The sequence below is a fragment of the Peromyscus eremicus genome, chromosome 2, assembly GCF_949786415.1.
Source record: "Peromyscus eremicus chromosome 2, PerEre_H2_v1, whole genome shotgun sequence".
Lineage (NCBI taxonomy): Eukaryota > Metazoa > Chordata > Mammalia > Rodentia > Cricetidae > Peromyscus > Peromyscus eremicus.
In genome coordinates this window covers 138,408,354-138,422,989 of record NC_081417.1, presented here as the reverse complement: position 1 = coordinate 138,422,989, position 14,636 = coordinate 138,408,354, and the positions used below count along the sequence as shown (strand labels likewise).

Genomic DNA, 14,636 nt, shown 5'->3' with positions numbered 1-14,636 from the left:
ATTCTGTGCCAGGCCAAGTCCATGGCCTTTTCTACTTCCAACCTAGCCAACCGGTCACGTATTCCCTGCCATGGAATTTACAACTTAGGGTTGGCCTACCGTTCCCCCCACGCCCTCTATGTAACTGGCACAGGGATGTCTAGCACAAAGGCCCAGCCTCGCCTTCTGGGTTGGTGTCACAGGAGAATCAAGCACAAGGCTGGACCCTTTGAAGGGCCTTTTGTTGGCTGATTCCTGGGTGAACTCTCCTGCCCTTCAGCTCTGCCTGAAGACTTCTGACCCCACCCCAGCTGCAGGAATGCCTAAGCCCGGTTCTCCTCTGAACCCCCAGACTTATTAGAGGATCCAAGAACAGAATGGGAAGGGGAGGGGCAGGCAACACAGCAGGTAAGTGTGCAGGGCGAGAAGCAGCAGAAACAGTAATAGCCATCCACCTGTCCTGTCAACTGAACGCTTGATGCATATATATTGTTGCTGTTGCTTTTGAGATGAGTAGCCCAGGCTAGCCTCAGACTCACTATGTAACTGAGGATGACCATGCTGTCTCTACCACCCAAGAACTGGGGTTCTAGGCATGTGCTGCCACACTCAGTTTACGCAATGCTGAAGAGCCAACTCAGGGCTCTGCACAGGCCAGGCAAGCATTCCATTAGTTACCCTATGTGAAGTATTTACTGAGAGGGGTCTCCCCATGAAGCCCAAGACAGCAATCACTGCCTCCTCATCTGTCCCATACCCCTTATTCTGCACAGTAGGAGAAATGCGTGGTGCAAGCTTGGAACACCTGAGAGGCTAGGGTCAGAGATTTACTTCTACATGGCCAAGCAAAGTATACAGTAGACTCTCAATGAGTTCAGTTCCGCTTCGGTGACTGAGTCATCAAGAAGGAGCAACCAGCCACTGATGCACTGGGACAAGAGAGAAATGACCCTGCAACTGGGCCAGGTTGCCAGAGCAGGCCGAGCTTGTGTCCTGCCCAGGGAGGCATGCAGGCAGAGTCTGGCCCGAAACAGAAAATCCCAGGCACCTATCAACTCAGAAGTCTATGGTTTGTAGCCCAAGCTGGCCTTGAACTTGCTCTGTAGCTGAGAATGGCTTTATAATTCTTAGTCATCATCATTGTCATCGTCAGAGTAGTAGTTTCCTTTTTGTTTTTCTTTTTGTCTCACTTCGTAGTTCTGGCTAGTCTGGAATTCACTATGTAGCCCAGGCTGAGCTTGTCTTAAACTCACAGAGACCCACCTGCCTCTGCCTCCTGAGTGCTGGGGTTAAAGGTGTGCTGCCACCATGCCCAGCTCTGGCTGAGGATAACTTTAAAAGTTCTGAGTCTCCTGCCTCTGCCTCCTGACTACTGGAATTACAGGTGTATTCTACATGGTGATAGAGATGGAACCCAGGATCAGACTGAGCTATACCTTTTTTTTTCCCTCTGTGTGTCCTTGGCTGTCCTGGAAATCTCTATGTAGACCAGGTTGGCCTTGAACTCAGAGAGAGAGAGAGAGAGAGAGAGATGCCTATGCCTCCTGAGTGCTGGGATTAAAGGTGTGTGCCACCATACCCAGATTTTGTTGTTGTTTTTAATTTTAAAAGACAAGAGTCTCACTATGCAGCTCTGGCTAGCCTGGAACTTATGCAGACCAGGCTGACCTCAAAAACCCAAAATCACAACAAGCTAGGCTGGGAGGTAGAACAGTGGTAAAACATTTGTCTAGGATCCACAGGGCTCACGTTCGATCCCCAGCACCATCACACACACACATATCCCAATAATCTGTCCACCTCTGCTTCTCCAATGCTGTGTACCACTATGCCCAGCTACTTTTAAAATTACTTATTCATTCATTCATTCATTCATTCATTCATTCATGTTTACCTATGTGTATGTGTGTAAAACTGCTTGTCAGCACATGCACCACCTAAGTGCGTGCTCACAGAGGACAAAAGAGGGCACTAGAGTTACAAGTAGTTATGAGCCATCTGGTGTGGGTGCTGGGAATCCAATCCCGGTCTTCTGCAGGAGCAGCAAGTGCTCTTAACCATGGGGCCATCTCTCCAGGCCCCAGCTTTGTTTTTTGAGACATCTAACTATACACAGCTTAGGGTGGTCTGGAACTCAATGTACAGCCCAGGTAGGGCTCCAACTCATCAATTTATGATCCCTCTACCTCAGCATCCCAAGTACTGGGATTACAGGAGTGCACCCCCATTCATGCCCAGTTCAGCTCTTCGAATGCTGTAACCGCAGAAGCACTGTGTTAAATAGTATGGGAGAAAAGCATCTTCTCACATAGTCATTAGAGCTGCCCATGGTAGGTACCATCATCTCTCCCATCTCACACAGCCATCATATCCGTCCATGGTAGGTACCATCATCTCTCCCATTTCACACAGCCATCACAGCTGCCCATGGTAGGTACCATCATCTCTCCCATCTCACACAGTCATCAGAGCTGCCCATGGTAGGTACCATCACCTCTCCCATCTCACACAGCCATCATATCCGTCCATGGTAGGTACCACTATCTCTCTGATCTCACAAAGTCATCACAACTGACCCTGGTAGGTACCATCATCTCTCCCATCTCACAGATGAGGAAACTGAGGTTTACAATGTAAAGAAAACTGCTTGAGGTAACACAGATGGGAGAATATGGAGCTGACACTCTCAGCCTCTAGGAGACTGAATCCAGACTGAAAAGGTATGTATCAAAAATATCTTTCTGAGTCAAGTCCTCTGATAAGGTCAGCAGATACACCCCCTGTAGGTCTGGCTCAGCTCTCACCTAGGAAAGCTCCACCTTTTCTGTTTCTCCCTCACACATGGTCACACAAGCACCTCAAACTGTCCACTCGCCTTTTACCTCATAATGTTCATCCAGATGTTAAGTGCCACAGCCATGTAGCCATCCACACACCTCTTCCACAGCCCTTATGCTCACACAAACTCCTGGGCATTTAAAGTCTAAAGACCCTGTTCCCACAAGGGTTCATCTGCATCTACATTATCCGCCAAAAGACACTGATGTCTGGGTGCACACAAGCTGCAGAGATGCATAGTACACAAGTCCACACACTTATCTCCCTATGACAGCTCTATGTGTTCACATCTCATAGGCACCCACATCCGATCGATGCCATACATTAACTCCTCCCCCAACAAGAACTTTATCCATTGTTCCCAGATCCGATACTAGGCCCAGGTGAGCAATGATACTCCCTTCCTCTGGGGTTGGCCAGGCAGGCCCAAAGAGGGAGGGAAGGCTCGGCCTGCCTGTGATGGATGGAATTAATCTACTGAGCTAGAGAAACTAAATAATTAAATCCCTAATCACCCCCCAAGCCAGCCCAGGCCAATATAGTTGAGGGAGGGAGGGGGCTCTGAGGCCCAGACCAATATCCTAGAGGGGGGGAGGTGCTTAGAAGCAAGGCTCAGGCAGAACCCTTCTTGAGGGGTCTCTTGGAAGAACTGTGGCAGGCACACGAGTAGACAAACAGAAAAGGTTTTCCCTTTCCATTTGGAAATGAGCAGCTCAGGAAGCCAGGCTACCACCAAGTACTAAGACAGACTGGGTGAGGGCACAGCACCCCCCCACCATCCACAGAATCCTCCCTGGCACTCTGTGAAATGGGGGGTGCATCCTGGGACTGTCAGGGGCAAGGAGAGGGGACACTCAAAATGCCAAGGGCTGTGGCAGTCAAGGGCGTCTGCCCAAAGTGGCTGATTTCTCTCAGACCAGCCTTGGCCCACCCCTACCCCCGGTCAGAACGAGATCTCCCCTAAGCCTAGTACAGATGGCAACGAAGAACCCCTCCACACAAGTGCACCTGCTTCCCCTAGAAGTGGGTTCAGCACGTGGCAAAGAGGCTGAGGAATGGGGTAGAGGCCTGGGCAGGGGGGCTCAGGGAATCAGCCTGGGAACAGGCCCCAGTCCTATTGGTTGAAAAGTGGGTCATTTTCCTTTTGAAAAATAGTGAGAAAATGGAGAAGTAGGTCGGGCTCTCATCCCCTCAGCCCCAGGCACCACCCCCCGACTTGAATTGGGGGAACATGGAGAAGCGTGCATGTGCAAAAACTCCATGTCCCCCCAGAACCCCCGCCAAGGTCCACGTGTAAGAGGCCAAGGTCATCATTACTCAGGCCACTCAAGGACAAGCACATTCTGTAGCCAGGACTGAAACACAGCCACACCCTCCCTTGGGGTCTCTGGGGAGAAAGGAGTTAGGACCGGTCCAAGCTGAAGAGTGGGGACCCTAGCATAAGGGACCCTGAGAAGCCCCCTCCCATCTTCACGTTGGTCGCGACTCCTCTCCTCCTCTCTTCTCCTCCCTTTCCTCTTCGTCCACGTGGGCAGAGTCGTTGCCATGACACCGCGGGCAGGTGGGCGGCTCTGGCGGCTGTTTCTGGCCCAACCCCCAAGCTCACAGCCCAGGTGGGAAGGGAGAGGCTGCAGCACCCAGGCCCTAGCCCCAAAAAGAGAGGAGAGCAGCAGAGGGGTCCCCTCCACCCCACAACCTAGAATGGGTTCTAGTACCAGCCTCTCTATTCCAAAGCAACCCAGCCCTAGGTATAGAGGTCTGTGATGGGGGGGGGGGGCACACTGAAAAAGATCTTTAGCCTTGAATACCACCCTTTCCCCAGAGGCCAGGGGGAGGGTGACCCACCACCCCCATTTCTTTCTCTAGTTCTCACCAGCATGGATCACAGACAGTGCCTTGAACCTTTCTTGCTAGCAGCCCACCGGTCCTACCTGAAGTCTGACTTTAGATCCCCATTCTACAATACAAACTCAAAGCCCCTGGGCCTCTTGAGAGAGGGGGAAATCATCTGTCAAGACACAAAGGGAAGTTGCTCTCATACTGCCAAGCCCCAGACCATCCCATAGAACTGGACCTGACTTCACATCACAGCTCCAGGGACCAACAGCTCCAAGTATCTTTGGTTAAGGTATCCACCCCACCAGGAGAAGGGGGTGGGCTGGTCAGGGAGGCTATCACATCTGATTGCGGGAAGTCTGAGATCTGCCTAAGCTCTCCAGCCGGCAGCTCCCACCGCCCTTCTCTTTCTCTGTCTCCAAGGCTGTGTCTGTGGCTCTGACTTGTTAAAGTCCTTCCTGTTGTTCAGGGTCCTGCTTGCCATCTAGCCTGTTCCCTAAGGCAGGAGCTTTGCGTCACTGACGCAATGGAACCACAGAGGCCCCGCTTAGCAGCCCTCTGCAGCCTGGCTGGCAGAGGTGGGCGTGTGTGGGTTGGTAGTGCCAAGATCCAAAAGGAAGGGAGAATGGCAGCCAGGGTTAGCTGGAGGGTGTCCAGCTTCTCATGGGGTATTAGTCGTGACATACACACAGCACACACAACACACAACACATACAGAGAGAGAGAGAGAGAGAGAGAGAGAGAGAGAGAGAGAGGGAGGGAGGGAGGGAGGGAGAGAGAGAGAGAGGCTTCTACTGCCCTCCTTAGTCTTCCCCAAAAGGAGCAGGTATGACTGGCTAAAATACATGCATGCACATGTATGGGTACGTACGTGTGTACATACGTGTGTACACTATGTCTCTTTTCCTTCTCCTCCGTGGTTAGCGCTCTACATCAGTCCACCCTCCTCCAAATTCTCACCAAAGCTATCACAACAGCATCCCAACTGGTCTCCCTACCTCACACCTTGATCTGGTCATCCTATGAGCATCTAGTGTGATCCCTTTATAATGTGTGACAAATAAACCGAGCGCCCTACTCGGAACCAGACACTCCTCCCGACAGTCAGGCACCGTGAGCAAAGCAGATGCAGCTCCCATTCTCAGGAAGTTCATGGTCCGGTGAGGAAAGTGAGGCAGGAAACCGACGCGTGAGGTAATTGGTGGTGGCGAGTGAAAATTTAAAATATGGATAAACCGGGGTGAGGGGGTAGCGTGGCAAGAGGCTATTTCAGTTAGACTGCTGGGGAGGGAGGCCTCTGCAGAAAAGAGACATTTGAGCCAAGATTTGAAGGAAGTGAGGGAGGGAGTGTCATGAACGTCTAAAAAAGAGCATCTTGGGCTGAGGGGAACGGAGAGCATCAAGCCTCAAGGAGGGATTTTCCAACTTCTTGGTGGGTTGGAAAGGAAGACCTTTGGGGTCAGGGAGGCGATGCGTGATGATTTGACACACAACACTCAGGCCCTGACCACTAGACACTCCAGATGTCACTCCCAGGGAGATGGAGAGCAGGCAGTGGAGAGCTTGTCTAGCATGCACAAAGTCCCAGGCTCGATCCCCAACAGTACGTAGACTCTATTATGGTGGTGTGTGCCTGTGACCCCAGCACCTAGGAGGAAGAGGCCAGAGGATTGCAAGTTCAAGGTCATTCTCTGCTACTTAGTGAGTCTGAGGCCAGCTTGATTTGAGAGCCTGTCTCAGAAGGGGGTGGGGGGAGACCAGGACAAAAGAAGGGAGAGAGTGAAAAAAAGTGTATGGCCTTATCTTATTCCACCTCCTGAACCCATGGAGCAAGGGTGGGGGTAGGAGACCAGCTGGGCATTTCTTTTTTATAATTTATATGTTTCTTGATTATGTACTTACTTATTTATTCACTTGTGTGCACGGTGTGCATGTAGAGGGCAGAGGACCTAAGGATGGCAGGTCTTTCCTCCCACCATGTAGGTCCTGGGGGTTGAACTCATCAGGCTTGGTGGCAAGTGTCTTTACCCACTGAGCCATCCCACCAGCCAGTTGGATACTTCTTGCCCGGTAACACCTTTTCCCTCAGTTGCTCACACGCCAAATGCTTGCTCCCCTTTTAAGCTTTAGCTCAAGCACCCCACCTTCTTTGGGTCCTTGCCAAACTCTTCCCTCCCACTCCAGAGCTGACCTAACTTCCTCCTCAGGTTCATGGTACCCACTGTGCTCATGTGCCTCCAATTTCCTCCTTAGACTGCAGGTCACTTGAAGTTGAGGATCAGCTTGAGTGTCAAGTACAGTCTGTGGAATAGTGTCAGCGTAACACAGACACTGGCAGAGTGACTGCATGCCCCGGGGGAGGCACATGGGACGGAACAAGGACTGTTGGGAAACTAACGCCAGCCTTGGCTGAGCCAGGAATGGTGGCTCATACCTGTGATCTCGACACTCAGCAGGCTGAGACAGGAAGATTGCTGTGACTCTGAGGCCATCGTGGGCTTCCTACTGAGTTCTGTGTCATCCTGAACTACAAAGTGAGACTCTATCTCAAAACACAAAAAACAAGTGAGTGATATGCAGGGGTTTATGGTTGCAAGTTGGCATCAGGCCATTGCTACCATATACTGGGATAGTTGATATACACTGTTCACATATGTGTGCATATTAACATTTATGGGCATGTCTGCCTATACATACCTAGAGATTTGTTGTCAGATGTTGCTCAAATTTCTAAAGGTCTTATAGTAAAAATCCCAGTGCCAGATACTGGAGTAAATGCTGAAAGATCAGAGAGACAAAGGAACAAGGCACAGCCACCTCTTACCTCTAGGGCTCCTCAGCCTGAAAAGCCTCTGGTTCCTGTCTCCTCACGCCTTATATACCTTTCTCCGCCCAGCCCTCACTTCCTGGGATTAAAGGCATATGTGCTTCCCAAGCAAAGGCATGAGATCTCAAGTGCTGGGATTAAAGGCGTGAGATTTCCAAGTACTAGGATTAAAGGTGCATGCCACCACTGCTTGGCTCTGTTTCTCTCCTAGACTGAGTCAACCTCATGTAGTCCAGGGTGGCTTTGAGCTCACAGAGATCCAGACAGATCTCTGTCTCCCAAGTTCTAGGATTAAAGGTGTGTGCCACCACTGCCTGGCCTCTGTGTTTAATCTAGTGGCCTGTTCTGTCCTCTGATCTTCAGGCAAGCTTTATTAGGGTGCACAATATATCACCACAGTTATATGCATATTAGCAAGCACACTTACGTTAAATGTGCATATAGTACCATAGATAAGCAATACACGCATTGCCACATGACCCATATGGGCACACGTATGTACACACATATATACAAACACATACTGGGTCTCCTTAATATCCCCTGCCTGCTTCCTCTATTCACACCCAACTTGCTCTTAATTCATGAAACCTCTGGAGCAGTGTTGATGTTTCTCCTCTCGCACTTCCCCACGTACACTCCTAAACATCAAGCATATGGTCAACATCAGGATCAGATCTCTTTCACAGCTGTCTTCAAGATTCCCCTCTGCAAAATGCCTCCATATGAAGGGTGATAGGAACTAGATGGCTTCCTAGGACGTGAGAATTTGAGAGACCTGCTTTCTGGAGAAGAGCCACAGACATCGGAGTGGACCAAGTTCAAGCTAGCGGGAAAATAACTTTTGGACAGAGCCAATGTTGAGTCAAATTCAATAGCTATATCCCTCTCTCTATGAATCAACTTTATGCACATTTATTCTTATGCTCCTAAATCATTAAGTACATTTACAGGCACACACACATTTTTTTTTTTTTTTTTTTTTGGTTTTTTGAGACAGGGTTTCTCTGTGTAGTTTTTTGGTGCCTGTCCTGGATCTCGCTCTGTAGACCAAACTGGCCTCAAACTCACAGAGATCTGCCTGGCTCTGCCTCCCGAGTGCTGGGATTAAAGGCGTGCAACACCACCCAGTGCATATATACATTTATACATAAGTATACATACAGCTCACATCCATGTTCACATACACATGGTCACACATCTGTATCCCTGGGTGAACATATCACACACCCATCTGCTAGTTTAGCTGCCTTCACAGTCACATATATAAATGGATGTATACAAAGCCATACATACACTCACGTATTAAGTGTTCACATGCATATACACCAATGTGTATCTACGTCATCACAGACCCACTCATAGGATAGGCAGATCCTCCACAGGCTTCTACCCTATCCACAGAGAAATCCATCATCCTAGTAACATCACAAACTTACATGTGCAACTTGCAAGCCGCTCACCTTTCCATTGGCAAAGTAGCTCCTGTTAGCCACATGGTACACCCCGCTCCCGATCACATCCCATTCCCACCTCACTCGGGAAAAGGCATTTTAGAGAAAGGCTCTGAAATTCCCTTGTCCTGTGCCTAGAAAAAAATAGTAGCTGCTCAGACAAGTTGGGTGAGGATAAAGTTGATATAACGACTCTGCCCATCCAAGAGGCAGCCGACCACCACATACACACTCCCTTAATTGTAGGAGAAGTGAAAAGATGATCCCTCCTAGCACTTCTGGGGATATTTCTCTACTCCCAAACATATTGAAGATATTGAAAGCAGAGAAGGAACAATAAATGAACTAGTTTGTGTCCTGAAGACTCCTGGGACAGCCCTCTTCTTCCCTACAGGACAGCTCCACGATGTTCAGCTCCCCAAGGCAGCCTGAGGGCCTTGACAAGGAAGAGGGTAGACCAGGAAGCTCAAGAAATGTAAAGGGGATGACCCGGGCCCAAAATAATAAAAGCAAGTATTTCACAACAGGAGCCACTCAGGGACAGGAAGGCAAGCTGCAGACAGCTCCTGGCAGAAAAGCAACTGCTAGAACACTGGATCATGAACAGCAGGACTCTCTAAGGGGCCAGGGAGAAGGGGGTGGACACCGAGCATTCCACGAGGGGGTGGAGGGGTGACTGCTTCAGGCAGTGGCAGCAGATCCAAAGTAAAGTCTTATCAAAGCTGTTATGTAACCAAGGGAGCCGAGTGGAGCACAAACACCTCCCCTCCCCAAACAGGCACCCACACCCACACCCACCACCTCCCAGCACCCACAAGCATAGGAAAACTCAGCTCCTCTCAAGCAGCTCAAGAAGGAGGAATCATTTTGATGGGTAACATCAAAAACATGATGGGTGAAGGGCCCCTTGTTAACCAGAAGTCCTATGCGGGGAAGGAGAGACTGGTTCTGGGTGAGACCTCTGGAAATCTCTCCCTTGTCCTGAACTTCCTGCCACACCCAATGTCTGCCCAGAGTCATCTGGAAGCCTTTCCCTGCCCCTCCCCATCAGGATCCCATTTGAATATTTGATTGTGCTCTTGGGGATGGGAGGTGAGCTGCCATCAACCCCTCCTGCCTGTTGTTCCCCCACAGCCTCATCTGCATGTCCTGACATTTGGCTCTCATCCCCCTGGGATGACAAGGGAAGGGACCTGGAGAAATAACTCCCTGCTCTATTCCCTTAATCCCAGATACTGCACATGACCCTGACCGCAGGTCACTAGGGGAAAGCTATCCAGAGGAGCCGAGTATTGAAACCCAGACCCCATCCTTTCATCTGAATACTTTTTACTCCCCCAGATCTTCCTTTTTCCCTGCTGCCCTGTCTCCAGTAGCCTCCTCCTTCTCTTCTCCATGGCACTGAACAACCCCACCCACTCCTTGAATCCTTTGCTGAGAAATCTTCCTCCCCAACAAAAGTCTCTCCCAAACGATGCTTCGAGCTAGGGCTGGGGATGGGCAGAGCACAAGCAGGCTTGCAGAATATTTTAAGGTTCCTGTTCTCAAATCTAAAGTTATGGTTAGCAGGTTGGCACCAAGTAGCCAATCAATGATCCCGACTCTATATCCTGAGCCCCATCCACTGAGGTCTACCCTGCCAGACTCAAACTCTTGAATGTCTCGAGTCTGAACTTCTGGGGCCCCAAAGGAGAAAGGCTTGGGCAGAGTCAATAAGCTTGTTACACTATGATGATCTCAGAAGAAGAAAGCTCACGGCCACAACTGCATCGCCCCCTCCTAGCCCCACACTAACAGTACAATGGTTTTGGGAAGAGGAAGGTAAACTCAAATAGGGAAAAGAAAGTCCTTTTAACAAATGCCACTAACAACTGTGAGGCCTAAATTCCTAAGAATAACCTCGGAATCTATATTTCTGTCCAGGGACTCTGCCCTTGGAAAATGGGTCACCTGGGAGAATTTTTCTAGTGAACCCTCAGCACTGCCCAGGCTCCGTCAGTGGCCCAAACCTTTTTCAGCACCCGGGACAGCTCCAAAGGAGCGCCTCTCCGCCGAGTCCCATTCAGCACTGAGGACAGCTCCTACAGCCACCAGCTGGGTTTCCAGAAACCCAGAAAGCAAGGGAGAAGCTTTACCCAAGGAAACCCCTCACCATAAAGCTCCCACCCTTGCTCCTGTGCACTGGCACACCTGACAACCCCCCTACTTCCCTGGAGGTCTGAAAGAGAAGAGAAATTCAGACCTGGAGCTTCCCTCAAGAAGCCTAGAGAGAGGACCCCACCCACCTCCTTTCAGACCTGAGCACCACTCACAGCTGGTTCCAGAAAGCACTTTCCTTCTTAACCACCACCCCAAAACAAAATCAATACTCACGTGGGGGCTCTCGGCCCTGTAGGCAGATGTGCTGGGAGGAGGCAGAGAGAAGTAGCTCCCCACACCCTGTTCTGAACCCCCTTTCTGCAGGAGCCAGCTCCCATCTGGACTGGGGGGAGGAGAGGTATGTGGAAGCACTGAGTGAGGGGAAGAAGCTGGAGCGGGGGACTGCGGGGCGGAGGTGTTGGGATGGGGGTGAGGGAATCCTTTTTAATTTCATTCTCTCCCCATGTCTACATCAGCCCTGCGGGCTCAGCTCTTTAATATTTACACACAGGAAGAGGAGAGGATGGGAAAGAAGAGAGAGTGGGGGCGGGGGCCACCTGAGCTCAAAGGGCACAGAGGCAGAAGCCTTCTAGAGCTGAGGGCTTGGGTCCCCCCACCACCCCCAGCCCACTCCCGTTCTGAGCTCTGGACTGGAAGGAAGAAGAAGAACCCTGGGACCATTCTGTCCCTTTGTTAACAAGATACTTTGAAGCTGCATCAGAAAAAGATCAGATCCCCACCCACATACCTGGACACCCCCACAAACCCAGATTTCTTGGGTGCCTTATGTGCAGATGGGAGAAGCAGTATTCATACACAAGTGTGCTCTGACGCTTGGAACATGCTTGCCTGTGGGCTGTTTATATATATATATATGCACATGAACATGTCAGCTAGCATGTACAAGTTTACGCAAGCATGAGTCTAGTCACACATTAACCACCCAAGAAATCAAGCCTGAGCAACCACATTCAGAACCCCTCTCCAAATAGCCTCATCCCCTTCCCCCACGGTTCCCCAGCCAGGGACTCAAGGAAAAGGCCACCCAAGCTCAGACTCTCCTCTTCCCAGGCCCCTCCTGCATAAGCCTCACTTTTTCTGTCTGTAACATGGGAAGAAGGGCTGCAGGGAACGGATGCTGCACTGAGCCCAGGGGCCCGACAAGTTATTAGCAACGATGAGCTGGCAGCTCGTTACCATAACGATGGTGCCACTGCCTCACCCCAGCTCAAACCCAGACTCCCCAGACGGCAGGAGGCCCCGCTGAGCCAGCAGCCTTCAGACTGAAGGGGGGGGGTGGATAAAGAGGGAATTGAGACATGATGCTTGCAGAGTGGAGGGTACACAGATGTTCTTCCAACCCCCCACCGAGAAACAAGGCATTTGACTCCCCCAAGTGGGACTGAAATCAGAATCTGGGAAGGCTTCTTGACCACGGGAATGGGAAGGAGGCACTGGGAAAGTCTTTGGAAGCTTGTCTCAAGAAAAGCTTCGTGATTATACCCCCTCCCCCCCTTCATTTCAGCCACCTAAAACCAAACCAAACAGAAAGCCCCTTGTTGAAAGGCAGTCCCCTCACCATGAAAACGAGGGCAAATATGTTTACCATTTGGTCTAAACTCCTAGCAGCCTCGGTCAGAAAGGGTTCGGGTAGCCGTATATTTTTCTAAATCAGACAAAACTCAGAAGTTTCTCTACCCACTAGAAGCCCAATAAGGTTAACAAAAAAAAAAAAAAAAGTCAGCCCAAATGCATCAGAAACTGTGTGGGGTGAAGAAAAATGGGCCCAGCCCGCTGAGGCGCCAACATCAGCTGGAAGAGATGTTACAGGCCAAGCAGATGCTGAAAACAGGCACTGAAAGAAGGAAGTCTGAAGTTGGGGCTAGAGCAGTGCCAGCCCCTAGCCAGGGGGAACTAAGACAAGGCCATGGCCTTCCTCTATGGCGGATCTGCCAGGCATCCCCATCCCCAGGAATGAATACCTGTAGGCTCCTCTGTTCTGAGAAGAGTCCCTGGTTGACGGATTGACAGCCTTAGACGTACTGAGTCTTCCTTTTCTCTACCCACATCCACACTCAGCTCTTAAGGGGGTGGGGAGTTCCAGGATAGAATGTGAGGGTTAGGAAATTACCTGGGGGAACACTAGGAATCCACAGGTTCACTGAGTGACCTTGAGTAGGTCTCCTCTCTTTCAGATTCCCCAATTTCTAATTAAGAGACCAAGTCAACCATCAGGCTCTTCCTCTGGCTATCATTCTACAGTTTCATGCAAGCTCATTCCTTGGATGGGAGCCCCCTGGCACAAAATGCAGTGGGCACTGCCTGCCAGATCAGGGGGGCAGTGGGGGGGGGAGTGTGGGGGCTGCATCTGAGGCTGTTCATCCTATGTTCACGTTCCTTTTAGAAACACCTGCCACCATAGCCCTCCCAGCTCTCTTTTTAGACCCTGATTCACTGCCAACTCACGAAGCTCTCCCTCCCCTCCCTCCTCCCCTCTCCCTCATCTCTCTCTTTTAGGCACTGACAGCTGGGTACAGAAGTAGACCCCACACTCAGGAAACAGTGGACAGAAGTGGAGGGCAGTGATCCAGTGTCACAGAAAACACACTACAAAGTGCTACTCTAACCTTGGCCTAGCTGGGTTCCCAGGGTCAACGGAAGACTTGGATGAGACTTCACTGGATCAGACAGTGGAAGACTGGCAATGTGTGACTACAAGAAATGCAGTTCACCTCCCAAGCCTCAACATTCTCTTCTGTAAACTGGCATCATATTAGTTTGAACCATGTGGGATGGCTGTTTTTACAGGTTAAAAAAATAAAAAAACAGTTGAATACTGTTGGTTTCATGTGGCTAACCTGACAGCCTTGCCTGCTTCCAAGGCAGTTGGAGAAACAAGAGATGAGAGGGGCATTTTCAAAAGTCTTAGACTGATACAGGTGCACCGTTATATTACTACTTCAAGGAGCGAAGTACAGACCCACCTGGAACCGTGAGCTAAGCCAATGACCCAGAACTTAGAAATTTGGAGCTTGGAACTCTAGGAGAAAGTGGTTAACAAGGCAGATCTTCCTCCTGGCTCTAAAGGGCCTTTGGCCAAACATTACTGAAATGATACAAGCCCCTAGCACCGCCCCCCCCCCAAAAAAAAACTATGCCCACACACAGGTACCCAGCCTTAGGCTCACTCCCAGCAGGGACCCAGCATTGGGGAAAGACACCAGAAGGTGCCCCAGGAGCTCTTGTCTAAATCTAAGGAGACCTTGGAGGGAGGGAGCCATCTGACCTCGGAAAAGTATGATCTTCCCATGCTATGTCCCACCAGGAATGGGGGCGGGGCAAAGCCCAGGTGTGGGTGAACCCTGCTTGGATATATTCCCACACAGTCACACAGTACAACATACCCAGACCCATTCAGAGATAGTCGCACATGCACGTCCATTCATACACACTCAAGACACCTACATACACAGCCACACAGTAACAGCGCACACACTCATCCACACATATGTCGACAGATTCATGGACGGTAACACCCTGCACGCTCACTGCATTACACTCAC

General features: G+C 50.5%; 1 long non-coding RNA gene across 2 annotated transcripts; it reads left to right on the top strand.

Annotated features, from left to right (window-relative positions):
• The first annotated feature begins 4,361 nt into the window (after positions 1 to 4,361).
• LOC131905168 (uncharacterized) lies at positions 4,362 to 13,848 on the top strand. Of its 2 annotated transcripts, XR_009377861.1 has the most exons (4): positions 4,362 to 4,430; positions 4,684 to 4,945; positions 6,907 to 7,218; positions 13,591 to 13,848. It is a non-coding gene; the product is annotated as an uncharacterized LOC131905168 (long non-coding RNA). The 2 variants fall into 2 exon arrangements; XR_009377860.1 differs by lacking the exon at positions 13,591 to 13,848 and having other exon boundaries at positions 6,907 to 8,425.
• The last annotated feature ends 788 nt before the right edge of the window (positions 13,849 to 14,636 follow it).